General features: G+C 40.0%; 1 protein-coding gene across 3 annotated transcripts in view; it reads left to right on the top strand.

Moving 5' to 3' along the window:
* Nucleotides 1-25,256, top strand: part of CRACD (capping protein inhibiting regulator of actin dynamics) — a 281,450-nt gene that overhangs the window by 106,128 nt on the left and 150,066 nt on the right. For all 3 annotated transcript variants that reach the window (XM_034958782.4, XM_034958784.3, XM_034958785.3), the window contains exon 2: nucleotides 24,942-25,088. The gene's annotated coding sequence lies outside the window, so the exon portion shown is untranslated. The remainder of the gene's footprint in view (nucleotides 1-24,941; nucleotides 25,089-25,256) is intronic.

Raw genomic sequence — 25,256 nt, 5'->3', positions numbered from 1 at the left:
AAGAGTCCTTTGAAAGCCAGTCTCCTGACTTCTGTTTTCCATCTTGTAAATCATGGCTCCCAAGGAGGACAGAAATGTAGAGTGGGAAAATGAGTCAGCAGAGATGCTCATCATTGTCTTTTAGAAGGTTTTGTTAGGGGATACAGTTGCTAGATAGAGGAAAAAAGAAGCAGCAATAAAGAATAGGAATCTAGTTACTCACTTTTCTATGAGGTATTTGACCAAATATCTAAGAGATATTTTAGACCAGTTCACATCTGTCATAAGAAATCTGTTGTGAAAACTTGGGATTTTTTTTTACCTATTGATTTTTAAAAAGTTTTTCAAAACTAAATGTTTTGTGTTAAAATTGCAATTCAGTCCAATCATCATCATCATCATCATAGCAGCCCTTTTAGTCAGCTATTTTGTGGCAATAAATAGCCCTTAAATCTTAGTGGCTTGCAAGAACAGAGGTTTGTTTCTTGCCCACATTGTACATCTGTGGCAGATTGGCACAAGTCTTTTCATTTCAAGATCCAAGCTGAAGGAGGGGCCCCTATTTGGGACATACTATGCTCATGTCTAAGGGAAAAGAGAGAGTCAGTGGACACACACAGTGGCTCCTAAAACTTCTGCTTTGACATTGCGTATTTCATGTTTTCTTACATGCTGTTGGCCAAGGCAAGTGACATGGCCAACCCCATTGTCAATGGGTGGACATAAATAACTCTCTTGTAGGATCCTGCAAATGACATGGAACCCATGGGTATATCAGGTGATATTCTGGGGATACATGAGGAACCAGGAAGGAGACTGAGTATTTGGAAAAAATAATACAAAACATTGCATTGGCAAACATTTACTAAATGCAACTATTTGCCAGGTACTGTTTTAAGCCTTCTACATCGATTGAATCCCCATAACTATCCTATCAGGTAGGATTATTATTGCTCCCATTTTACAGATGAGGAAACTGAGGCCCAAGCCAGATTTCAAACCTACGCTGTCTAGCTCCTGGGCCCTCACTCAAGGAAATGCAAGAATGAGCACAAGTTTTCGGTTGAAACATTTGTGTGCATGCTTTCTGAGGAGAGCAGTGCTGCATATGAATGAGTAATAAACTGTATAGAATACAGTTTGTGTAGGAATAGCATATTTTCAAATAACTAAAATTTTAAAGAGATACTAATTGTGATAACTAGATGGGCCTACCCATTGATCTCTAAGGACCTGAGAATGTCTTTTCATTCAAATTTGCCTTTGGAATCAGCATTCTGATTTGTGAACCTATGGGAAGAAATGTGTTTTGGTTCAAATATTTATTGAGTTTTTTTTGAGACAGAGTTTTGCTCTGTCGCCCAGGCTGGAGTGCAGTGGTGTGATCTTGGCTTACGGCAACCTCCGCCTCCTGGGTTCAGGCGATTCTCATGCCTCAGACTCCCAGTAGCTGGGAGTACATGCAGGCTACCACGCCCAGCTAATTTTTGTGTTTTTAGTAGAGATGGGGTTTTTGCCATGTTGGCCAGGCTGATCTTGAACTCCTGACTTCAAGTGATCCGCTTGCCTTGGCCTCCCAAAGTGCTGGGATTGCAGGCATGAGCCACCGCACCTGGCCGAATGTTGTCACTTTAAAAGTCCCACTCACTGTCTTCAAGGTGCAGTTCAGTGGCCCTTCCTCTGAGAGGCTTTGCTGGGCGCCTCCAGCTGAGTTGGCTGCTGCTGCTTCTCAGGTGTGTTAGAAAGAGCACAGGAGATCTGACTTTACCACCCGCCAACCGTGTGACCAGGACAGGCTCTGGGCTCAGTTTTCTTCTCTGAATAATGAGAATCAGAATACATGCTGTAGAGAGTGGTAATGAAGCTTCAATAACATTTCATTTGAAAGTACTTTGTGACCATTTGGGTTTTCTGCAGAATGTAAGATTTGATTAATCTTTACAACATTTTTCCTGACTTCTTCTCTAGCCTTTCTGTCCTCCTCTCTTCATTCATTCAACCAGGTTTTTCCTGAGCAGTTAGGGACAGTCACTGCAGTGCTTAGGTACATGGACTCTAGGACCAAACTGCCTGAGTTTAAATCTCTGTTCTACACTTAATAGTCGTATTACTTTGGTATTTAAGCTTACTTTGCCTCAGCTTTCTGATCTGTAAAATTGAAACAGTAATAGCACCTTATCCTTTGGGTTATTGTGAGGGTTACATGAATTAATATATGTAATTATTTTAGAACCTTCTGCCTGTACATATTACCACTAGAATGTGTGTTCTGTATAAGGGCAGAGATTTTTTGTTGCTGTTTTTCATGACTGTAACTCAGTGCCAAGAACAGTGCCTGGAAATAATGGGCACTTAATAAATATTTGTCAAATAAACTAGTAAATATGATAAACCTTGTGGAGAAAAAAATTAAAAAGACAAAGAATGAAATTACATAATGAATGCTTTTATTAAAGTATGGTAAATATTGTATCATCCTTTTCAAGTTGCCATGAAGGGTTGCAGTAAAAATTTATGGAGATAAGATTCCTGATGGAAAAAGTATCTTTGAAAATCAAAGGGCCTGTAATTCCAGCACTTTGGGAGGCCAAGGTGAGAGGATCACTTGAGGCCAGGAGTTCTAGACCAGCCTGAGCAACATAGCAAAATCCCATCTCTACAAAAAAATTAAAACTAAAAAGAAAATCAAAGTTTACTAAACGATGAGATTGTTAAGAATTGGGATTATGTCTTCGTATGATTTTGGATCCATAGCACCTAACTTGATTCCTAATATCTGGTAGAAGATCAAGAAATGAAGGAACAAATGAGTGAATGAATGGATGAGTGTCTACACTCTGGAAGATTGACTGGAGGAAATGTCATCCATCCACTATTTTTTGAATTTCTTGTCAGTTAGCTAGCAAATACCATCGCTGAGCAAAATCATCTCAGTGGGTTGCCTAAAGAATCACCTTCATGGAGTTGGTCTTTTACGTCTTACACTATGATATTTTTTTTTAAGTCAAGGATGATACTATGAAAGAAAACCATATGGAGTCGTTACTGCATTTATTACAGAAGTTTTCAGGGGAGTCCCATTTCAGTGTTGTTCGAAGAATGCTCTGTTTGAGAACTTCCTTTTAAAATTCAGGGCCAGGATAACTTTGCCTTCCTGAGGCACTGTATGCCTCTTCCTTTTTGCTGATGAGAAGGATGGGACTAACTGGGTCTCTCTTTTCATTTTGAGTGCCTGGGGCCCCAGAGTCAAACTTGAAGTTCAGTGATGGCATACATGTATGTGTCTTTCATTTTAGTAGTCTTGAATTTCTACTCTCATTTAAAATATTTTCCCTGCCTGGATTTTTTCATTTCTACCAATGTTTTGCTGTTATTTGGTTACATATGTACCTGCTGAAAGCTGTGTCAAATCCATGAAGAATGAGGCAAATTATAAATAAATACATATGCATGGATGCATTCTTGCAATCCTAAAACAACTACTCATACTGAGGCCTCCAGATTTGGTTGCTGACACCAGTGGGAAGAATCCCTTTTCCACAGATCAAGTAGAAATACCAAATGTTCTGTATCTCTATGTTGTGCCTGTGGTTCTGATGTATATATGTTCTTTACAATGTTCAGATCATGCAGGGGTGGCTTTCTGAAAATGAAAGGCTGGTTTATGTTCAGTTTGCTGAAATAGCGCTTTTGCCTGAAAATCTCTTGACCCTTACAGAAAATGCTGTAAATAAATTTATGGTATTTTTTAAAAAAATAATTCCTCTAAAGGAAAGAACAAAGATCATCCAGCAAGTTCTTGCCTTCTTCCATCAAGGTAGACCTTGTTTGTGCTCTGCCCTTAATCTCAAAATAGCATATTTCTGAGGAGTTGTAATTATTGCACCTCAATTGGCAGTCACTTTCTGAGTATTTTGTAGACGGTGATAAATCTCAGCATAAGACCGCCAGCCTGATATTTGTTTTAGGGCAAAATAATGCCTTACCTTTATGGCTGGCTGTCATGTGGGCGATGATATGTCAACACAGAGAGGAGAATGTGTGTCACAAGGTGACAGCAAACGACCACATCTGTCAGGGTGATGTCACAGAGCTGACGCAGCCATCAATCAGCTCTTTAAGGATCCTGGCTGAATTCTGAATTTGCATATTGATGAAAGGTAGAGAACTATTTCAGCACAGATCTTAGAGCACAACATTTTCAGCATTGTCCTGTGAACTCCAGAGAAATACAAGCCTGCACGCTTTCTCCCCTGAGCCTTTGAATGCTCTTTTCTTTTTCACTTTCCCATGTGGCAAGAATTGGACTCTTTCTTCATCTCCAACTTCAAATCATTTTCCCTGTGGAGCATTTCCCAGCTGTCCCATGCCAGAGTGGTTGCATGTTGTATGTTATGTGATGGCAGTTATTACTTTATAGTGTTGTGACGATGTCTCACCCCTCTGGGGAGGAATCACTACTCAAGTCCTGTTATAAAGTTATAGAAAGGAAGGAAAAGTTACTTAAAGGAAAAGTATTCACAGGGGAAAACATTCTAGCACTGACTGCTATATCTCTAGTACATTTTTACTGTTTTTTGGGAACAGGTCTCTTTTATCGATTGATAAATAAAAATTTATACATTTATAGAGCGGGTCTCTGTAGTCAGCTATATACAACCTTTCTGTGCATAATTGCACTGTCCAAATGCTGAGGTCATCAGTGCTAAACCAATAGTCTTGGCTGGACGCGGTGGCTCACGCCTGTAATCCCAGCACTTTGGGAGGCTGAGGCGGGTGGATCACGAGGTCAGGAGATTGAGACCATCCTGGCTAACACGGTGAAACCCCATTCTACTAAAAATACAAAACAAAATTAGACGGGTGTGGTGGCGGGCGCCTGTAGTCCCAGCTACTCGGGAGGCTGAGGTGGGAGAATGGCATGAACCCAGGAGATGGAGCTTGCAGTGAGCCAAGATCGTGCCACTGCACTCCAGCTTGGGTGACAGAGCGAGACGCCTTCTCAAAACAAAGCAAAACAAAAAACAATAGTCTCTTCTGACCCCCCTATAATCTGCTGGGCATGGTCCTACATAGTACCTACAGTCTCATCTCCTTGAGTTAAAAAATATTAAAATATTAAAAATAACTTTATTGTTATTGTTATTTTTTGAGACGGAGTTTCACTCTTGTTGCCCAGGCTGGAGTGCAATGGCACAATCTAGGCTCACCGAAACCTCCACCTCCCGGGTTCAAACGATTCTCCTGCCTCAGCCTCCTGAGTAGCTGGGATTACAGGCATGCGCCACCACGCCCGGCTAATTTTGTATTTTTAGTAGAGACGGGGTTTCTCCATGTTGGTCAGGCTGGTCTTGAACTCCCAACCTCAGGTGATTCGCCCGCCTCGGCTTCCCAAAGTGCTGGGATTACAGCCGTGAGCCACTGTACCCGGCCAAAAATGACTTTCATTGGAATTTTTTTCTAAAACTTAATGCATATTTGTCTAATGTAAGCAATTATACCAGAAAAATCCTAGCTAAGTCACTCCCATATTTTGATTTTTTTTTTTTGAAGAAGTCTCATTCTGTCGCCCAGGCTGGAGTGCAGTGGCGCGATCTCCACTCACCGCAACCTCCAATTCCTGGGTTCAAACAATTCTCCTGCCTCAGCCTCCTGAATAGCTTGAATTACAGGCATGTGCCACCACATCTGGCTAATTTTTGTATATTTTTGTAGAGACAGGGTCTTGCCATGTTGCCCAGGCTGGTCTCAAACTCCTGAGCTCAAACAGTCTGCCCACCTCAGCCTCCCAAAATGCTGGGATTACAGGTGTGAGCCACCGTGCCTGGCCACTACCTGCTTTTTAAATCAAGCTATTTATAAAGTTTATATTAATATGAACAGACCCTCGCCTCCTGTCTGCAGAAGACAGATGCTGCATGATGGATCATTAAGGCACTAAATAAAAGGGCACTGAATGCAGGTTTGACTTGGGCTTTTGCCCCATCAGCTATGTTGTCTTTGGGCAAGCTGCTTAAACCTTGGGAGTCCCAGTTTCTTAATCAGTAAAGTGAGGACAGTCATGCCTACCTTTCCCAGGTATTAAACAAATGAAATGATTTGACGTGCGTATGCGCACCTGTTACGTGATAAACTCTGAGCCTGTTCACCTCTGCCTCTGGTGCAGCTTCCTGCTCAGTGCTCCTTGTCCCCTGGACTCCTGCCATTTGAACCTCCTGCACTTCGTTAATAGGCTGGAATACCTTGTGCGTGTTTCCTCAGTACCTTTTATCTTGAACCTGTTCACCAATGCAGGAGGAAGATGCAGAAGAAGATAAAGCATTCCACACAAAGGTTTTATCTGGGCATTCTGGATATAGTAAGAAAACTACAGAAATATTCCTCATCCTAAATAAGATTTGTAGTTTTAAAAAAACTCATTAATGTCTTTAAAGAAAGTAATTAACTGAAAAGTGTTCATTATTCTTGGTAATGGTAATAACTAGTTCTCGGTCTATGGATTTGTAGGGGTAACTCAGCGAGATGTTTGTTTTTATAGGAAGATCACTTAATGAAAGTGATTCTATCAGAAAGGACTAAAATAATATTTTGCTTTTGCATAAATTTACATGTTTAGGCAATGTGTAAAATTAGGAGGGCCTGTGGAAAGAAAGAACTGTTTCATTCTTGTGTTTGAGGTTAAGGAAAAAAAAAGCAACCCAGATTGATGTAATTTGGAGCTTGAGAATGATTTTTTTTACACATGCCCACCAGACTATTCACATTACTAGCAAATGAAATCTCTTCATTTTTAAACTCTTAATTTTTTTTTTTCCCTGAGATGGAGTCTCACTATGTCACCCAGGCTGGAGTGCAGTGGCACAATTTCAGCTCACTGTAGCCTCCGCCTCCTGGGCTCAAGCGATTCTGCTGCCTCAGCCTCCCAAGTAGCTGGAATTAAAGGCACCTGCCACAACTACCCCACACTCTGCTGACTTTTATGTTTTTAGTGAAGATAGAGTTTCACCATGTTGGCCAGGTTGGTCTCGAACTCCTGACCTCAGATGATCCACCTGCCTCAGCCTCCCAAAGTGCTGGGATTACAGGCATGAGCCACTGCACCTAGCCAAAGGGCATTTTTTTTTTTTTTTTGAGATGGAGTCTCGCTGTGTTGCGCAGGCTGGAGTGCAGTGGCATGATCTCGGCTCACTGCAACCTCTGCCTCCTGGGTTTAAGTGATTCTCCTGTCTCAGCCTCCCGATTAGCTGGGATTACAGGTGTGTGCCACCATACCCAGCTAATTTTTGTATTTTTAGTAGAGATGGGGTTTCACCTCATTGGCCAGGCTGGTCAGGAACTCCTGACCTCAAGTGATCTGCCCGCCTCGGCCTCCCAAAGTGAATTGTGCTTTGGCACCATTCCGCTTGCGCATTCTTTTAGCTAATGTTAACCACAGCCTAACCAGGGCAGGTGAGACTACAAGTACCACTTTGTTGAAAAGCACAATTTTGGATCAGAGATGGGTAGATTTTTATTATTAGGCTCGAATTTTTATTTTTAAAAATTATTACTATTTTTTTTTTTAGAAACAGGGTCTCACTTTGTTGCCCAGGCTGTAGTGCAGGGGTACAATCATAGCTCACTGTAACCTTTAACTCCTGGGCTCAAGGGATTCTCCCGCCTCACCCTCCCAAGTAGCTAGGACTATAGATGTGCACCACCATGCCCCTGCTAATTGTTGTGTTTTTTTTTGTTTTTGTTTTAAGAAATAGGGGTCTGGCTATGTTGTCCAGGCTGGTCTTGAACTCTTGGTCTCAAGATCCTCCCACCTTGGCCTGCCAAAGCACTGGGATTATAAGCATGAGCCACCATGCCTAGCTGGGCTTGAATTTTTAAATTGAATCATTTGGATTTAACCTTCACAATTCTTTCTTTTTCATAATATCCTTTGAAACAAGTAAGTAGTTAAGAGCCAAGGCTAATACAGATAAATCCTTAACTTGGAGCCCACCTGGTACAACTTCACTTTCCATTATAGGACATAATTACTGAAGCCTGCCTTGTCCAAGGTTTCGTACTGTGCTTTTCACATTGGGGGACAGCAGAGATGAGGCATTCAACATCCCACCTGTCAAGGAGTTTAAATTCTAGTAACAGTTTACAATTTAGAAATAATCAGCCAAAATGTTGTTTAATTTGTTGGTTGGGGTAGAGTGCTCTGCCTTAGAGATAGGGATTGGCAAACTTCTTCTGTAAAGGGCCAGATGGTAAACGTTTTAGGCTTTTGGGCCAAGTGGTCTCTGATACAAGTACTCAATTCTGCTGTTGCAGAGGAAAAGCAGTGTAGACATTACTTTAATGAATGGGCATGGCTGTCGTCAGTAAAATCTTGTTTGCAAAAACAGACTGTGGGCAACATGTGACCAATGGGCTGTAATTTGCCACCTCTGCTCTGGGGCATGGCCTCTTCACCCCCCACGCTACTCTGAGACCTCTTTCAGCCTTAGGAGATGCCTCATGAGCATCTTCTCTGTGCCAGGTAGATGAGGAAAATGAGTCTCTGCCTTCGAGACGTTCCAAGGAGAGAAAAAGATAGAGTAAGACATTTAACCTCTGACAATGACTCAATTTTAAAGCTATAAATATTCAGCCTGGGCAACAGTGAGTCCCGTCTTCAAAAAAAAAGCTAAAAATATTGATACATAATATTTTTCCTCATACAGCACAGATGTGCAGATTGATGAGATGGTTTGTGTAAAATATTTTGATTTACTCAGCTGAATATCATTTGTAATGTGAAATTGATGCTTGTCCTTTAACAATCTCAAAGGAAATGAGTAAATAAACCAATCTATCCTTTGTTCATATAGAGTCCCCTTATGTTAAAAAAAGTAACAATTTTTATCTAGTTTGATTGCTTCATTTTATTTTTATGAAGCACTTTAAAAAGTTTTGTTTTATGACATTTTCTAATGGGACCAAATTGCTTTTAAAATTTTATTTCTTAATACAATGAGAAAAAATATCTGTATAATTCAGGAACACTGCAGTATGCACTCAGCAAGTTACAAATCCATGATATCTTCCTGTTATTTTGATTTTCTGAGTTATGCAAGTTCTTTGTGTGTATCTTTTCTTTTTTTTGAGACAGAGTCTCACTCTGTCTCCCAAACTGCAGTGCCATGGCACAATCTCAGCTCACTGCAACCTCTGCCTCCTGGGTTCAAATGATTCTCATGCCTCAGCTTCCAGAGTAGCTGAGATTACAGGCCCATGCCACCATGCCCAGATAATTTTTTTGTATTTTTAGTAGAGACGGGGTTTCACCATGTTGCCCAGGCTGGTCTGGAGCTCCTGGCCTCAAGTGATCTGCCACCTCAGCCTCCCAAAGTGCTGGGATTACAGGTGTGAGCCAGTGCCTGACCTTTGTATCTAATGGGCATTCTGACACTTGTAGAGCTTCTGTAAAAATAGACAGGAAGTTTCAGACATATACTTTTGCTGGTACAGGAGATAATTTTTTTTTTTTTTGAGACGGAGTCTTGCTCTGTCGCCCAGGCTGGAGTGCAGTGGCGCAATTTCGGCTCACTGCAAGCTCCACCTCCCAGGTTCACGCCATTGTCCTGCCTCAGCCTCCCCAGTAGCTGGGACTACAGGGGCCTGCCACCAAGCCCAGCTAATTTGTTGTATTTTTAGTAGAGATGAGGTTTCACCGTGTTAGCCAGGATGGTCTCAATCTCCTGACCTCGTGATCCACCTGCCTCGGCCTCCCAAAGTGCTGGGATTACAGGCGTGAGCCACCGCACCTGGCCCAGGAGATAATTTTTTAATTGCTCAAAAAACTGTATATTCAGAAATGAAAATGAGCTACTGATACGTGCAACAACGTGGAAGAATCTCCATAGCATTAGGCGGAGTGCAAGAAGCTGGGCACAAAAGGGAGCCATACTGTATGATTCCATGTATATGACATTTGGGAGAGAGCAAAACTATAGGGACAGAAATCAGATCAGTGGGTACCAGAGGTTGGGGACGGAGGATGGGATCGACTACAGAAGGAGTATGAGGGAACTTTTTGGAGTGGTGGAAATGTTTTATACCTTGATTGCAGTGTGGTGACATTATTGTGCATGTATGTGAGCTGTATACATAAGAAGGGTGGTAAGTTATACCTCAGTAAGCCTGATCAAAACTGTTAGAGAGCTTCTCAGGCAAAGATAAATGGAGAATCAACCTAAAAGGTTCTAATAAATTGCTCTTCAGGTTAAATTCTGAAGGCAATTTGGTTCAGAGTCCTCCATTTGTTTCCTTTCAGACAGACCTAGTGAGAACATCTGGGCAGGACTGATCTCTGAAATCAAGTGGGAGGAAAGAGAAACAACTTGGGCAGTTGGAATGTCCTGACCCAGATGGCAGTTTCTGGCCATTCTTTGCAGATTCCAGAGCAGCTCTTGTTTCACTGTGTTAAGGAAGTTCAGGTGAATTTTGTCACTTTCTGCCATCGTCAGTCTGACCTACCCGCATCTTTACCTCCAACTGCCTGGGAAAATGAAAGGTGCAGACTGCAGGCACTTTAGCAGACACATTACTGCCTTCAGTGATGTTTCTCGGCCTAGTGGTTTAAAGAACATCCACTGAGAGTCTGTTCTCAGCTGGGCACTGACGTAGCAGCAACAGACAGAAATCCCTGCTCCTCCGGAGCTCACATCTACAGGATGGCTAACAGCTCTCATTTATTAAGTGCTTACTGTGTGCCAGGTGCTATGTGTACTGCCTCATTCAATCCAGGAAACCATTGATTATTAATAATGATTATCACCATTGCCATTTAAAGGTGAGGAAGCTGAAGCACTAAGATTTAAGTAACTTACCCAAGGACACACAGTTAGTATGCAGCAGATTACTGCTAAGTCCATGCTTTTAGCTACATTGGCTCTCTGAGCAGTGTGCCAGTCAGCGAAAAGGTTATACCTTTAAGAGACCCAGAATCTCAGTACTTCATGCATTAGGGAATAACTTTAAGGTTAAATAAAGCTATCCTATTTATGTAGAAAGAGTTATCTCATGAGAAAAAAGTCAAATAACATTAATAATTTACCAAAAAAGAAATGCTACTCAACATACATATAGAAAAATGTTTACCTTACAAAGAAATTAAAAAATAATATTTTGCTTATTAAATTAGCAAGCAAAGAGTTCAAATGGAGACAGCAAAAACTAATTCATTGCTAGTGGAAATTGAATTTGTTTTGTAAGAGACAGGGTCTCAATCTGTTGCCCAGCCTGCAGTGTAGTAGCACAATTATAGCTTACTGTAGCCTGGAACTCTTGGGCTTAAGCAGTCGTCCTTTCTCAACCTCCAGAGTAGATAGGATTATAGGCACACAACACTACACCTAACTAATAAAAAAATGTTTTTTTGTAGAGATGGGTTTTTTTCTATGTTTCCCAGGCTGGTCTTGAACTCCCAGCCTCAAGCGATCCTCCCTTCTTAGCCTCCCAGATTACAGGTGTGAGCCACTGTACCCAGCTGGAAATATAAATTAATATAGTTTGGAAGGCAGTTTGCATTCTGAGCCTTAACCATATTTATTTCTTTTAACCCAATTTTTTCACTTATATGATTTTATCTTTTGGAAGTAGTCCAAAATATGGAAAAAGTTATGTGCAGCAAAGATATTTGTTGCAGTGCTATTTTAAAAAATGAATACAATGGGAAGATCCTAAGTGTCCAACAACAGATGAACAGATAAGTAAATTAAGAAATACTCATTTGGCTGGGTATGGTGGCTTAAACCTGTAATTCCAGCATTTTGGGATGCTGAGGTGGGTGGATCACCTGAGGTCAGGAGTTCAAGACCAGCCTGCCCAACATGGTAAAACCCCGTCTCTACTAAAAATACAAAATTAGCTGGGTGTGGTGGTGCCTGCCTATAATCCCAGCAACTCGGGAGGCCGAGACAGGAGAATCACTTAAACCTAGGAAGCGGAGGTTGCAGTGAGCCACACCACTGCACTCTAGCCTGGGTGAGACAGAGAGACACTCTGTCTCCATAAAAAAAAAACAAAACCATTTAATGGAGTATTACACAGGCAATTACAATGATAGTAGCAGCAAGAACAATTTAGTAGCATGGAAAAATACAAAACATTAGCTGTAAAAATTGTTTTTAAAGGAAGAATGCAACATTGCATGTAAAATATAATGAAAACTTTTTAAGGCAGAGAAAAGGGCCTTCAGCTACAGTTTTCAGTTTTCAAACTTCATCTGTGAATCTTACAATACTAAATAAAGCACCATACTCAGAAATTCTGACTTAATAAGTATGGGACAGTGCTCTGAAATCTGCTCATCTGACAGGCACCTGAGGTGATTCTGGTGTGAATGTCCATCCATCAGACTCTAAGAACACTGTCTTGAAAAAACTACACTGACAAAGTTTTAGTGGGATTGTGGGTAATATTTTTCACTTCTTGATTTTTCTTTTGTGATTATTTACTACTTTTATAATGAGAAAAGGAAATTTTAAGTTTACCTTTATTATACAATTTATGAAATTACCAATAGATTTATAAGTTATTTCATTTTTTTCAAAAAAGCTGTGTTATATCTGTAGAACTATTAAAAAGCACGTGACAGATCCACATTGTACTGATATGCAACAGATCTCCAAGTTATTTTAAGAGAAAACAGAAATGTGTAGGACAATGTGTATCTAACTTATTAAACTGGATATTGCCAAATTATAATTGTATATATGTATGGGCTATAAAGTGGTGCTATGATATATGTATACAATGTGGCATGATTGAATCAAGCTAATTAACATATCATCATCTCAAATACCACTTATTCTTCCTGTCTAACTGTAACTTTGTACCCTTTGACCAGCATCTGCCTGTTAGCTCCCCTCCCCAACTTCTGGTAACCACCATTCTGCTCTCTGCTTCTATGATTTGGATCATGTTAGATTCCTCATATAAGCAATAATACGTGGTATTTGTCTTTCTGTGCCTAGCTTATTTCATTTAACATAATGTCCTCTAATTTCATTCAAGTTGTCGCAAATGATAGGATTTCCCTCTTTTCAAAGTCTGAATAGACTATTCACAAAGCCAATATGTGGAAACAACCTAAATATTCACCAACAGATGAATGGACTTAAAAAATGTGACATATGTATACACAGTAATATTATTCAGCCTTAAAAGAGAAGGAAATCCTGCAATACACAACATGGATGAACCTTGAGGAAATTATGCTAAATGAAATAAGTCAGTTAATTTTATTTATTGACCTAGTATCCTAAAACCCTGGGAAACTCACATATTACTTCTGGTTACCTTTGATAGATTCCTCAGGATTTTCTACATAGATTATCATGTTGTCTGTGTATAAAGATGGTTTTACTTCTTTCTTTCCAATCTGTATCTCTTTTATTTCTCTTTCTTGTCTGTTTCACTGACTATGACCTCTACTACAATGTTAAAGAGAAGTAGAGAGTATAGACAATTTTGCCATGTTGCCAATCTTGGGAGGAGATCATTCAGCCTTTTATCAAGTAGGATGTTAGCTGTAAGTTTTTCATAGATGCTCTTTATCAGGGTGAGGAAACTGTCTTGTATTCCCAGTTTTAAAATCATTTTTATTAGAAAAGGATGTTGTTTTTTGTTAAATGTTTTTTCTGCAACTCTTTAAGATTTTTTTTCTTCTTTTTGTCTGTTAATATTGTAAATTACACTGATTGTGAACCGACCTTGCATTCCTGGGATAAGCACCACTTGGACATAATATATTATCCTTTTACCATATTGCAGAATTCAAATTACCAATTTTTAACTTAATGCTTGCATTTATGTCCGTAAGGAATATTGCTCTCTAGCTTTCTTACCATGTATTTGTTTTTGGTATTAGGATTATGCTGGTCTCATAAAATGAGTCTCACTGAAAAAAATAAGAATAAAGGCTTAACAGTATTCACATATATATGTCATTTTATTTATCTTTTTGTCCACTGATGGATATATATATTATCTGCATATTCAACTATATATATAATTATATATAACTATGTAACTACATATATAATATAAATTTATATATATAAAACTATAGTTGTATATGCAAAGGATCCCTAGAAAGACACAAAGAAATTGGAACCGTTCATTCCTTTCCTACCTTTAGGTCAAGGGGATTCAGGAATGCAGAAAGATTTTCCCCCATCATACTACTGCTGTGATACTATGGATGAGTGGATGAATGGGCATGAGAGCTAGCCTGAGAACCTAATGACCGTTTATCACATAGCTTCCATAGAAAAAAGTCATCAGTAGTTCAGCAACAAACTTCACAAGCCAATATATTAAACAAGTCAAATTATTTAAGGTTACAGACTACCTGTGTTGATGGGGCTCACTACAAAGGCATTCCTGAAGTGGGTAAGATTCATTAGGGGCTGAGGTGTGGAGGGATCAGTGGAAATCTGTTCCCACTGCCAGAGAACAAACAAATAGGCAGTAAGTTGTTTCTTCGTAGCTGAATCAGGAAGAATCTCTACTATATTCTGAAATCCCAACAAAGGAGACTAGGGATGAGCTGATTTAGAGGAAATGAAAATATGAGAATGGAAATTCAAGACAGTTCCATATGGAAGGCCATATGGTTACAGTTTTGGGAACAAGCATCATATCTAAAGTATAAATAATTTTTATCATCTAATCAGGAGCCTTGAGTTTCTAGCATTAGCTCGGGGAATAGTACTCTCAAAAGGAAAGGCTCCTTGGTGGTCCATGTACCTCCCATGCCCAGAGAACAGGTTCATGAACCCATGCCAGGCCTATCTTTTCATGCCTGAACTTTAGAGTTTCCTTTAAGAGTATTGGTTTTGTTTTGAGACAGGGTCTGGCTCTGTCACCCAGGCTGGAGTGCAGTGGTGCTATCTTCGCTGATGGCACCTCTACCTCCCAGGCTCAAGCAATCTTCCCACCGCAGCCTCCCAAGTAGCTGGGACTACAGGTGCACACCACCACACCCAGCTAATTTTTGTATTTTTTTGTAGAGATGGGGTTTTGCCATGTTGCTCAGGCTGGTCTCGAACTCCTGAGCTCAAGCCATTCACCTGCTTTGGCGTCCCAAATTGCTGAGATTACAGGCACCACGACTGGCCCGTTAAGAGTATTGTTAATCTTTAGCCATTTGTTCTGCAGCGAAGTATCAGGGAGATGAGTTTGTTTCCTAAGATGTGCTTGTGAACAGTTGCCTTTGAGAAGTTGAAAATAAAGAAGCAGATCAGTTTACTCATCTGTAATTCAAACAACCAGCAGGGGTATTTATCTGGTGAGCTACTTTGCTGAAAAGAATTGAATGAGTTCAGTTTATGATACTTAGGTTCTGTTTGTACTTTCACTGAGTAGAAGAACAACAACAACAACAACAACCACAACAAAAAAACCCTCCTTTTTCCTTCCTCCTCTTCCTCCTCCATCCCCTGTAATGGAATAACATTCGAATGCCAACATCACAAACACAGAGGACCCTTCGTTTCTTGGCTTGCCACTCCCTGCCTGTCACATGCCTTCTGGTTTGACTGGAGTAATCCTGGTAGAATCCACGTAGCTCTGAAGAGTGGGTATTCTGAAGAGCGCAGGTTCTTTGAGGGGATGATACATGTTCAGGTGCTCTGTTGGGAGTGGGTACCACGAATCACAGTGGTAGTGGCAATGTTAAGTGGAAGGTCCAGGGAAAAACCAAGAGTTCTCTGTGCTGCTCATTGAAAATAGGGAGGCTTAGAGATCTGGGTATCATTTTGGATACTTTTGGTATAGTCATTTTATATACTTTTGGTATTGGGTATAGAAAATCTTGGCTAGGTAAAGAGGGGCTGGATTTTGGGGGAACTCGAATGGCAGACTCAGACATTTATTCTGTGAATAGACTGGGTGCAGTGGTTTGCACCTGTAATCTCAGCACTTCGGGGAGGGAGAGAAAGGAGGGTTGCTTGAGGCCAGGAGTTTGAGACTAGCCTTGACAACATAGCAAGACCCTATCTCTACAAAAAATTAAAAATTAGCCAGGCATGGTGGTGTGTGCCTGTAGTAGTCCCAGCTTGAGGCTGAGGCGGGAGGATCGCTTGAGCCCAGGAGCTCGAGGTTACAGTGATCTGTGATTGTGCCACTGCACTCCAGACTGAGCAGCAGAATGAGACCCTATCTCTTAAAAAACTATTACGTGAATAATGGGGAGTCATCACGTGTTTTGTAAATAGGGGGTAATTTAACACAAGGAGAATTGGCTGAATTAATCTGGCAGTAATGTTTAGGGTTCAACAGAGGCAGACAAACTAAATAATAGGATGCTGCAGCAAGTCATGCATGAGTAGGTGGGATTCTGCATCATGGTGGTGACAGAGATAACAGATTAAAGGGACATTCAAAGAAAGAAACAAATAAGATTTTTAAAAAAACTGATCGGGCATGGAAAATGACAAAGAATGAAAAAGCAGAATGACAGAGATCGTCTTAGAAAGACCATGATCATTATATGACAAGTTAATGGGTGTAGCACACCAACACTGCACATGTATAAATATGTAACAAACCTGCACATTGTGCACATTTACCCTAGAACTTAAAGTATAATAAAAAAAAAAAGAAAGACTATGGTCATTATAGCTGACGAGGAACAGATACTTACTGTGAATATTTATCAGTGGAGGAGCAAAAGAGTATGTAAAAACAACCAGGAAGACACAGTATCAAAGAAACTAAAGGAACAGTTTCAAGTAGTGTTGTCCAGTTAGCAGCATCATAGATTAGGGGGGCTGTAGATCAGAGACTGGTGGGTGTCAAGACAAATGCAAATTGAGCAACGGTTTTTATTTTGGGATTCACAGGTTATTGGTGACTTTGAAAAGTGCAATTTGAGTAGAATGATCAGATAGGTGAGGTTGGGGGTAAAGGAGTGAACAATGCTGAGATGGTGGAGATAACAAGTATGGACAATTTGCCACTGAAGTTTCACAACAAAAGGAGGAAGATAAATAATAATGAATAGTGGTAAGCTTACAGACTATCAACATTGTAGCTTAGCTAAGAAATGTTCCCTGTGCAGACAAATAGTAGAAAATTATAAGATCTAGGGGTGGTGGTGGGGAGTTTCAACCATATGCCTGCCTCCGTCCTGTGGGTAAGGCACCTGTGAAGATGTTTCCATGTGCTTATGGTTTCAGATTTTCCACCTTTATAGCTCCAAACACACAGCTTTAAGGAGGTCTGTTGAACCTGCATGTTCCCCAGAAGTTCTGTTGGGGAAGAGGCTGGGGAAGGCAGGAGATGGAGGAACAGAATTTCTGTACTCCTGCTGGTGCGTGGAGGTATGGCGGTACCTTTGAGCGTTTTTCTTTTTTTTCTTTTTTTCAACTTTACAGTATAACTTTAAATCTAGCCAAGGCTGGAAATGGGTCTCCTGTCCCAAAGTTCAGATCATTCCTGCAGTACCCTTCTGTTAGTTGGGGAGTCGCAGAGGAATAAAAGGAAGATAGTATCACTATTTAGGTCCCACTGTCCACTAAAACCGCTTCTTTTGCCAATTGCTATTGAGAATGGGCTGAGAAGACACTGCTCAAAGTGACCACATTGTATTTGCCTGAAAAACTGAAGCCATCTTGATGGGAACCTAATTCTGCATGGCGGGAAACAGCAAGCAGCACAGTTACTGCTGCTGGGCAGAAATCTTCTGAGTAATTCAGCTGTATTTTCTCTGTTACAATCTGTTCTCAAGTGCCAGGTCACAGGCATCATGACTTGCAGAAGTAAATGAATCTTGGAGATGTGGTTCTAACACCCAGCCTTTCTTTTTTTGAGACAGAGTTTCGCTCTTGTTGCCCAGGCTGCTTTGCAATGGCATGATCTCGGCTCACCGCAACCCCTGCCTCCCGGGTTCAAGCAACTCTCCTGCCTCAGCCTCCTGAGTAGCTGGGATTACAGGCATGTGCCACCACGCCCAGCTAATTTTTTTTTTTTTTTGAGACAGCATCTTGCTCTGTCACCAGGCTGGAGTGCAGTGGCGTGATCTCGGCTCACTGCAACCTCCACCTCCTGGGTTCAAGCGATTCTCTTGCCTCAGCCTCCTGAGCAGCTGGGACTACAGGTGCGTGCCACCATGCCCAGCTAATTTTTGTATTTTTAGTAGAGACGGGTTTTCACCATGTTGGCCAGGATGGTCTCAATCTCCTGACCTCATGATCTGCCCACTTCAGCCTCCCAAAGTGCTGGATTACGGGCATGAGCCACTGTGCCCGGCCTAATTTTGTATTTTTAGTAGAGATGAGGTTTCTCCATGTTGGTCAGGCTGGTCTCGAACTCTCAACCTCAGGTGATCCGCCCGCCTCGGCCTCCCAAAGTGTTGGGATTACAGGCGTGAGCTACCGCGCCCGGCCAACACCCAGCCTTTCTGACTGTTAGACTGAAAATTTGAAACGCAGGCAACTTTCTCTTAGCACTTGTTTTTTAGGGTGACCCCACAGATCGCAGGAGCTGTGAAACATCCTGTACACAACCGTAGCAAATGGAAAAAAGTCAAAGAAGTTTACCTTTGAGTATACATGCTCTGAGTTCACTGAGGATCACATTGCTCTTCCTTCTCCTTCAAAACATGCATTGCCTCATTCTTGCTGATTTTGTTCCTGTATTTGAAAAAGTGCCCAGATGCATTCATTCTTGAATTACAAATTGTTAACATTTCAGATGTTCTGTAAAGTTATCCCTGAGGATATGAGAAAGGAAATTAATAGAGATGGGTGTTGAACTCCAAATATGAGTGTTAAACAGAACAAGTTGTAAATTGCTTTCTCATCAGCAAATGGGTTTCCATGAAGCTACTTCATTTTAGATGACACCTCGCTATATTAAATGTGTTTAGAGCTTCATCAGGCCTATTTTGTCTAAATGAGAAGAAACTGAAGAAAGGAAAACCAGATTTCAGACTTGAAACCATACATAGACATACAGTCAAAGCTCATTATTTATGGATTCCATATTTGTCAATTTGCCCACTTGTTAAAATTTATTTGTAATAATTGGTAAACATTTATTTGCTTTCACTTCTTTTGCATATATGCCCAGAATTGCATATATGCAAATTGCTAGATAATGTGGTCATTTTATTTTAAATGTTTTTAGAGACACCATACTGATTTTTGTGTCCACTGTACGTTTTACATTCCTACCAACAGGGTACAAGAAGGGCTTCAATTTTTCTGCATCCTCACCAACACTTGTTATTTTCTGTATCTTTGATAATGGCCATCCTAGTAGGTGTGAGGTGGTATCTCATCGTACTTTTGATTTGTATTTCCCTAATGATTAGTGACGTTGAGCAACTTGTCATGCACTAATTTGGAATTGATGTATCTTTGGAGAAATATTTATGCAAATCCTTTGTCCATTAAATAAATTGGGTTGTTTGTTACTGAGTTGTAGGAGTCACACTAGAATGGTTCAAACTAAAGTCTGGCAACACCATTTTTTTAAATGCATGCTTCTTTTTTTGATTTTTAAATTTTTAATGGATACATAATAGTTGTACATATTTATGGGGTACATGGTATATTTTGATACAAGCATATAATGTGTAATGATCAAATCAGGGTAACTGGCACATCCATCACCTCAGACCTTTATCAGTTCTTTGTGTCGGGAGCATTTGAAATCCTGTCCTCCAGCTATTTTGATATATACAATAAATATTGTTAACTAAATTGCCCTATTATGCTACTGAACACTTATTCTATCTAACTGTATTTTTGTACCCATTAATCAACTCCTCGTCATCCCCCTCTCCCTGCTTCCCTTCTTAGCCTCTGGTAACTATCATTCTACTCTGTAGGAACATGAGATCAATTTTTTAAATCCCACATGTAAGTGAGAATGTGATATTTGCCTCTCTGTTTCTGGCATATTTCACTTAACCTAATGTCTAGTTCCATCCATGTTGCTGCAAATGACAGGATTTCATTTTTTATGGCTAAATAATATTCCATTGTGTGTATATATAACACATATTCTTTATGCATTCATCTGTTGATGGACACTTAGGTTAATTCTGTATCTTGGCTATTGTGTGAATAGTGCTTCAATAAACATGGGAGTACAGTGTATTAGTCTGTTTTCACACTGATATAAAGAACTACCTGAGACTAGGTAATTTATGAAGAAAAGAGGTTTAGTAGACTCACAGTTCCACAGGCTTAACAGGAAGCATGATTGGGAGGCCTCAAAAAATTTACAATCATGACAGAAGGTGAAGGGGAAGCAAGGCATGTTTTACATGGTGGCAAGAGAGAAAGAGTGAGGCGGGAAACTGCCACACTTTTAAACTATCAGATCTTGTGAGAATTCACTCACTATCACGAGAACAGCATGGGGGAAATCCATCCCCATGATCCAGTCACCTCTCACTAGGCCCCTCCCCTGACAGGTGGGGATTACAATTTAACATGAGATTTGGGTGGGGACACAGAGCCAAACCATAACATACAGATATCTGTTTGATACACTGATGTTCTTTTGGATATATTAACATATGCAGCAGTGAGATTGCTGGATCATATGGTAGTTCTCTTCTTAGTTTTTTGAGGAACCTCCATACTGTTGTCCATAGTGGTTGTACTAATTTACATTCCCACCAACAGTGTACATTCTCCTTTCTCTGCATCCTTGCCAGCATATATTACTTCCTATCTTTTTGTTAATAGCAATTTTAACTGGTGTGAGATAATATCTTATTGTGGTTTTTGATTTGCATTTCCCTAATGATTAATATACCTACTTGCCACTTGGATGTCTTTTGCCATTTTAATTCAGTTTCTTTAGCAGAAGTTCTGTTTTTTAATTTTTTAAAATTTTTAAAATTTTTGTGGGTATGTAGTTATGAATTACATGAGATATTTTGCTTCAGGCATGCAATACATAATAATCACATCAGGGTACACACACAGGATATCCTCTTGTCATTTTTAAATCAAATTATTTGTTTTTAGCTGTTGAGTTGTTAGAGTTCTTTATATATTCTGGTTATTAATCCCTCGTCAGATGGATAGTTTGCAAATGTTTTCTCACATTCTGTTGGTTGTCTCTTCGTTTGTTGTTTTCCTCGCTATGCAGAAGCTTTTTAGCTCAATGTAATCCCAATTGCAAATTTTTGCTTTGGTTGCCTGTGCCTTTGAGGTCTTACTCAATAACTTTGTCCAGGCCAATGTCCTGAAGCATTTCCCCACTGTTTTCTTGTAGTAGTTTCATAGATTCAGGTCTTACATTTAATCTTTAATTCATTTTTATTTAATATTTGTATATGGTGAGATATAGAGGTCTGGTTTTAGTCTGTATATAGATATCCAGTTTTCCCAGCATCATTTATTGAAGAGACTGTTTTCTCCCCAGTGTGTGTTCTTGGTGCCTTTGTTGAAAATTATTTGGTTATAAAAGTGTGAATTCATTTCTGGGTTGTCTGTTCTGTTCCATTGGTCTATGTGTCTATTTTTAAACCAGTACCATGCTGTTTTAGATATTATAGCTTTGTAGTATATTTTGAAATAAGGTAGTGTGATGACTCCAGCTTTGTTCCTTTTGCTTAGTTTTCTTTAGCTATTTAGGGTCTTTTGTGGTTCCATGTGAATTTTAGCATTGCATTTTCTATTTCTCTGAATAATGTCATTGGCATTTTGATAGGGATTTCATTGAATCTATAGATCACGTTAAGTAGTATGGGCATTTAACAATATTAATTCTTTCAAACTATGAGCATGGAATATCCTTCCAATTTCTTTTTTTTTTTTTTTTGAGATGGAGACTCGCTCTGTCATCCAGACTGGAGTGCAGTGGCACAATCTCTGCTGACTGCAAGCTCCGCCTCCCAGGTTCACACCATTCTCCTGCCTCAGCCTCCTGAGTAGCTGGGACTACAGGCACCCACTACCACACCCGGCTAATTTTTTTGCTTTTGTATTTTTAGTAGAGATGGGGTTTCACTGTGTTAGCCAGGATGGTCTCGATCTCCTGACCTTGTGATCCACCCGCCTCAGCCTCCCAAAGTGCTGGTATTACAGGCATGAGCCACCGAGCCTGGTGCAATTTCTTTCATTGGTGTTTTATAGTTTTCATTGTAGAGATCTTTTAATTCTTTGGTTAAATTTATACCTAGGTATTCTTTTTGTAGGTTTTGTAAATGAGATTACTTTCTAGATTTCTTTTCCAGATTGTTAACTGTTGGCATATAGAAATACTACTGATTTTTGTATGTTAATTTTGTATTCTGCAACCTTACTGAATTTATCAGTTCTAACAGTTTTTTTTAGAGCCTTTAGATTTTTCTAAATATAAGATAATGTCATCTGCAAACAAGTACAATTTGACTTCTTTCTTTGCAATTTGGATGCCCTTTATTTCCTTTTCTTGTCTAATTGCTCTATCTAGGACTTCCAGTACTATGTTGAATAAAAGTGGTGAAACTGGGCATCCCTGTCTTGTTCTAGAGCTTAGAAGAGAGGCTTTCAATTTCCCCTGTTCAGTGTGATGCTATCTTTTGGTTTGGTTTTGTCATACATGGCCTTTATTGTCTTGAGGTATGTTCCTTTTATACCCAGTTTCTTGAGGATTTTTATCATAAAGCAATGTTGAATTTCATTGAATGCTTTTTAGGAGGCATCTATTGAAATCATCATATAGTTTTTGTCTTTTATTCTGTTAATGTGATGTGTTGATTTGTGTATGTTGAACCATTTTTGCATTCCTGGGGTGAATCCCACCTGATCATGGTAAATGATCATTTCAATGTGATGTTGACTGTGGTTTGATGGTATTTTGTTGAGGATTTTTGCATCTTTTTTATGTCTTTGGTTTTGGTATGAGGGTAATGATGCCCTTGTAAAATAAGTGTGGAAGTATTCCCTTCTTTCCAATTTGTCGGAACAGTTTGAGTAGAACTGGTATTAATTTTTCTTTAAATGCTTGGTAGAATTTAGCAGTGAAGCCATCAGGTTCTGGGCTTTCCCTAATGAGAGACTTTTTATTGCTACTTCAATCTTGTTACTTTTTATTTGGCTGTTCAGATTCTCTATTTGTTCAATCTTGGTAGGTTGCATGGATGTAGGAGAGTAACCATTTCATCTAGGTTTTCCAATTTATTGTTGTACAATTGTTCATAATAGTCTCTAATGAGCCTTTTTATTTCCATGGTACCTGTTGTAATGCCTTCTTTTCTGTCTCTGATTTTATTTATTTGAGTCTTCTCTCCTTGTTTCTTAGCTTAGGTAAAGATTTGTCAAATTTTTTTATCTTTTAAAAAAGCCAACTTTTTATTTTGTTAATCTTTGGTGGTTTATTGTCTCAATGTTATCTGTTTATGCTCTAATCTTTATTATTTCTCTCCATCTACTAATTTTGGGTTTGGTTTTTTCTTGCTTTTCTAGTTCTGTAAGGTGCCAATGCCAAATGTTGATGAGATTGTGTAAACTAGAACTCTCATATATTACTGATGGGAGTGCAAAATGATACAACCACTTCTGAAAAATGTTTCACAGTTCCTTACAAAGTTAAACCGAGGCAGAATGTTGAGCTCATTTCTTTGCATTTCCCTTCTCTCTGGGATCGCCTCAGCCTGTAAGTTGGACAAAAGGTCCATTCACTTTATGTTCCTCTAAATAGCCACTTTCTGCTAGGTTTCTCAGTAGTTTTGCCCTGTGCCTCCTAAAAAACCAGTGGGTGTCTCAAAAGGAAAAGTGGTACAAAATGTCTGACTTGCCTCAATTTTATTTCCCTTCTCCCTTAAGATCGTGGCTTCTCATGCCCTGGCTGTCTTGGTAGTCCTCCGAAGCCTTTAAACAGATTTTAAAAATAACTTTTGGGCCGGGCGCGGTGGCTCACGCCTGTAATCCCAGCACTTTGGGAGGCCGAGGCGGGCGGATCACGAGGTCAGGAGATCGAGACCATCCTGGCTAACACGGTGAAACCCCGTCTCTACTAAAAATACAAAAAATTAGCCGGGCGTGGTAGCGGGCGCCTGTAGTCCCAGCTACTCGGGAGGCTGAGGCAGGAGAATGGCGTGAACCCGGGAGGCGGAGCTTGCAGTGAGCCGAGATCGCGCCACTGCACTCCAGCCTGGGCGACAGAGCGAGACTCCGTCTCAAAAAAAAAAAAATAAAAATAACTTTTGTCCAACTGTTCTAGTTGTATTCAATGAGAAATTGGTCTGCTAGAAGCTAGTCCCTCATAGCCAGAACTGAGAATTCTTCTCTAAGCCCATACAAGCCAACCCCCATCAGGGCTTGACACCCTTGTCCATCCTGAGATTTGGAGTGACTTCGTCCTGTATTGTTGCCCCAGAATGTTGTCTTGTTTCACAGAGCTTTGCAAAGGGCCTGTGTTAATCTGAGGTTGTTTCTTGGACATTTTCTACCTCCATTCCAGCTAAAATCTACATTCGTTACATCCTGGTTTTCATTCAGGCAGCTTTAGAAGGGATTGTGCACTCTCTACCCACAGGAAGCTCATTAACCTAGTTAACTCTGTGATTTGTATTAGAGTAAAAAGGTGCCTTCACTAGGAAATAACCTAATGATTACTGCCTTCACGTCTGCTAAATTGGATTTGTGTCTTCTAGCTTCTTGAATTTTAGTTAAACTACATGAAGAATATATGTGCAATCCTATGTGTAAGCATATGGAAGTCTCAGTATTCAGGGATGTGATTCTTTTAGTCCTCTCAAAAGGGGGAAAGTTAATAATAAATGCTTTTAAAGCTCTATAGTAAATTTTGGCTAAACAGTGCAAATCGAATGTTGGTAAACCTAATTGGAAGATTCATGGAGGGGGAAGAAACCTCTTTTGTGCTGACTTCTGCCAAGGATTGGAAAAGAGATTCATTTTAAAGGCTCCCCAAGAGAGGATTGAAGACATAAAGTTCTTGATGTTTTGTTTTTTTCTCAACAGCTTACAAGAGCAGTGATTCCCAGGCTTTCTCAGCAATGTACCCCATTTCCTGACATTTACGGCTGAAGGTGAAGTTTCCCTTTTGCAAGGAGAAAATTTTGGTGGAGAATTATCCAACAAGAAAAGGACCTGTGGCTATTAAGATAGGTAAGTCTTTTACGTAGAGTATGGAGAGGGAAGTAGCTTATGGAAAAAATGCTAAGGAATGTTTCATTTGTTGTAAGTGGGATTCTAGGACTAGTATGTATTTCACTGAATATCAGGACAAGTGATCCTTGTCATCAGTGATCTAATCCTAGATTGCATTCCCAACTC

The sequence above is a fragment of the Pan paniscus genome, chromosome 3 (assembly GCF_029289425.2).
Source record: "Pan paniscus chromosome 3, NHGRI_mPanPan1-v2.0_pri, whole genome shotgun sequence".
Lineage (NCBI taxonomy): Eukaryota > Metazoa > Chordata > Mammalia > Primates > Hominidae > Pan > Pan paniscus.
Note: the sequence above shows the minus strand (reverse complement) of the source record. Positions and strands in the feature narration are given on the sequence as shown.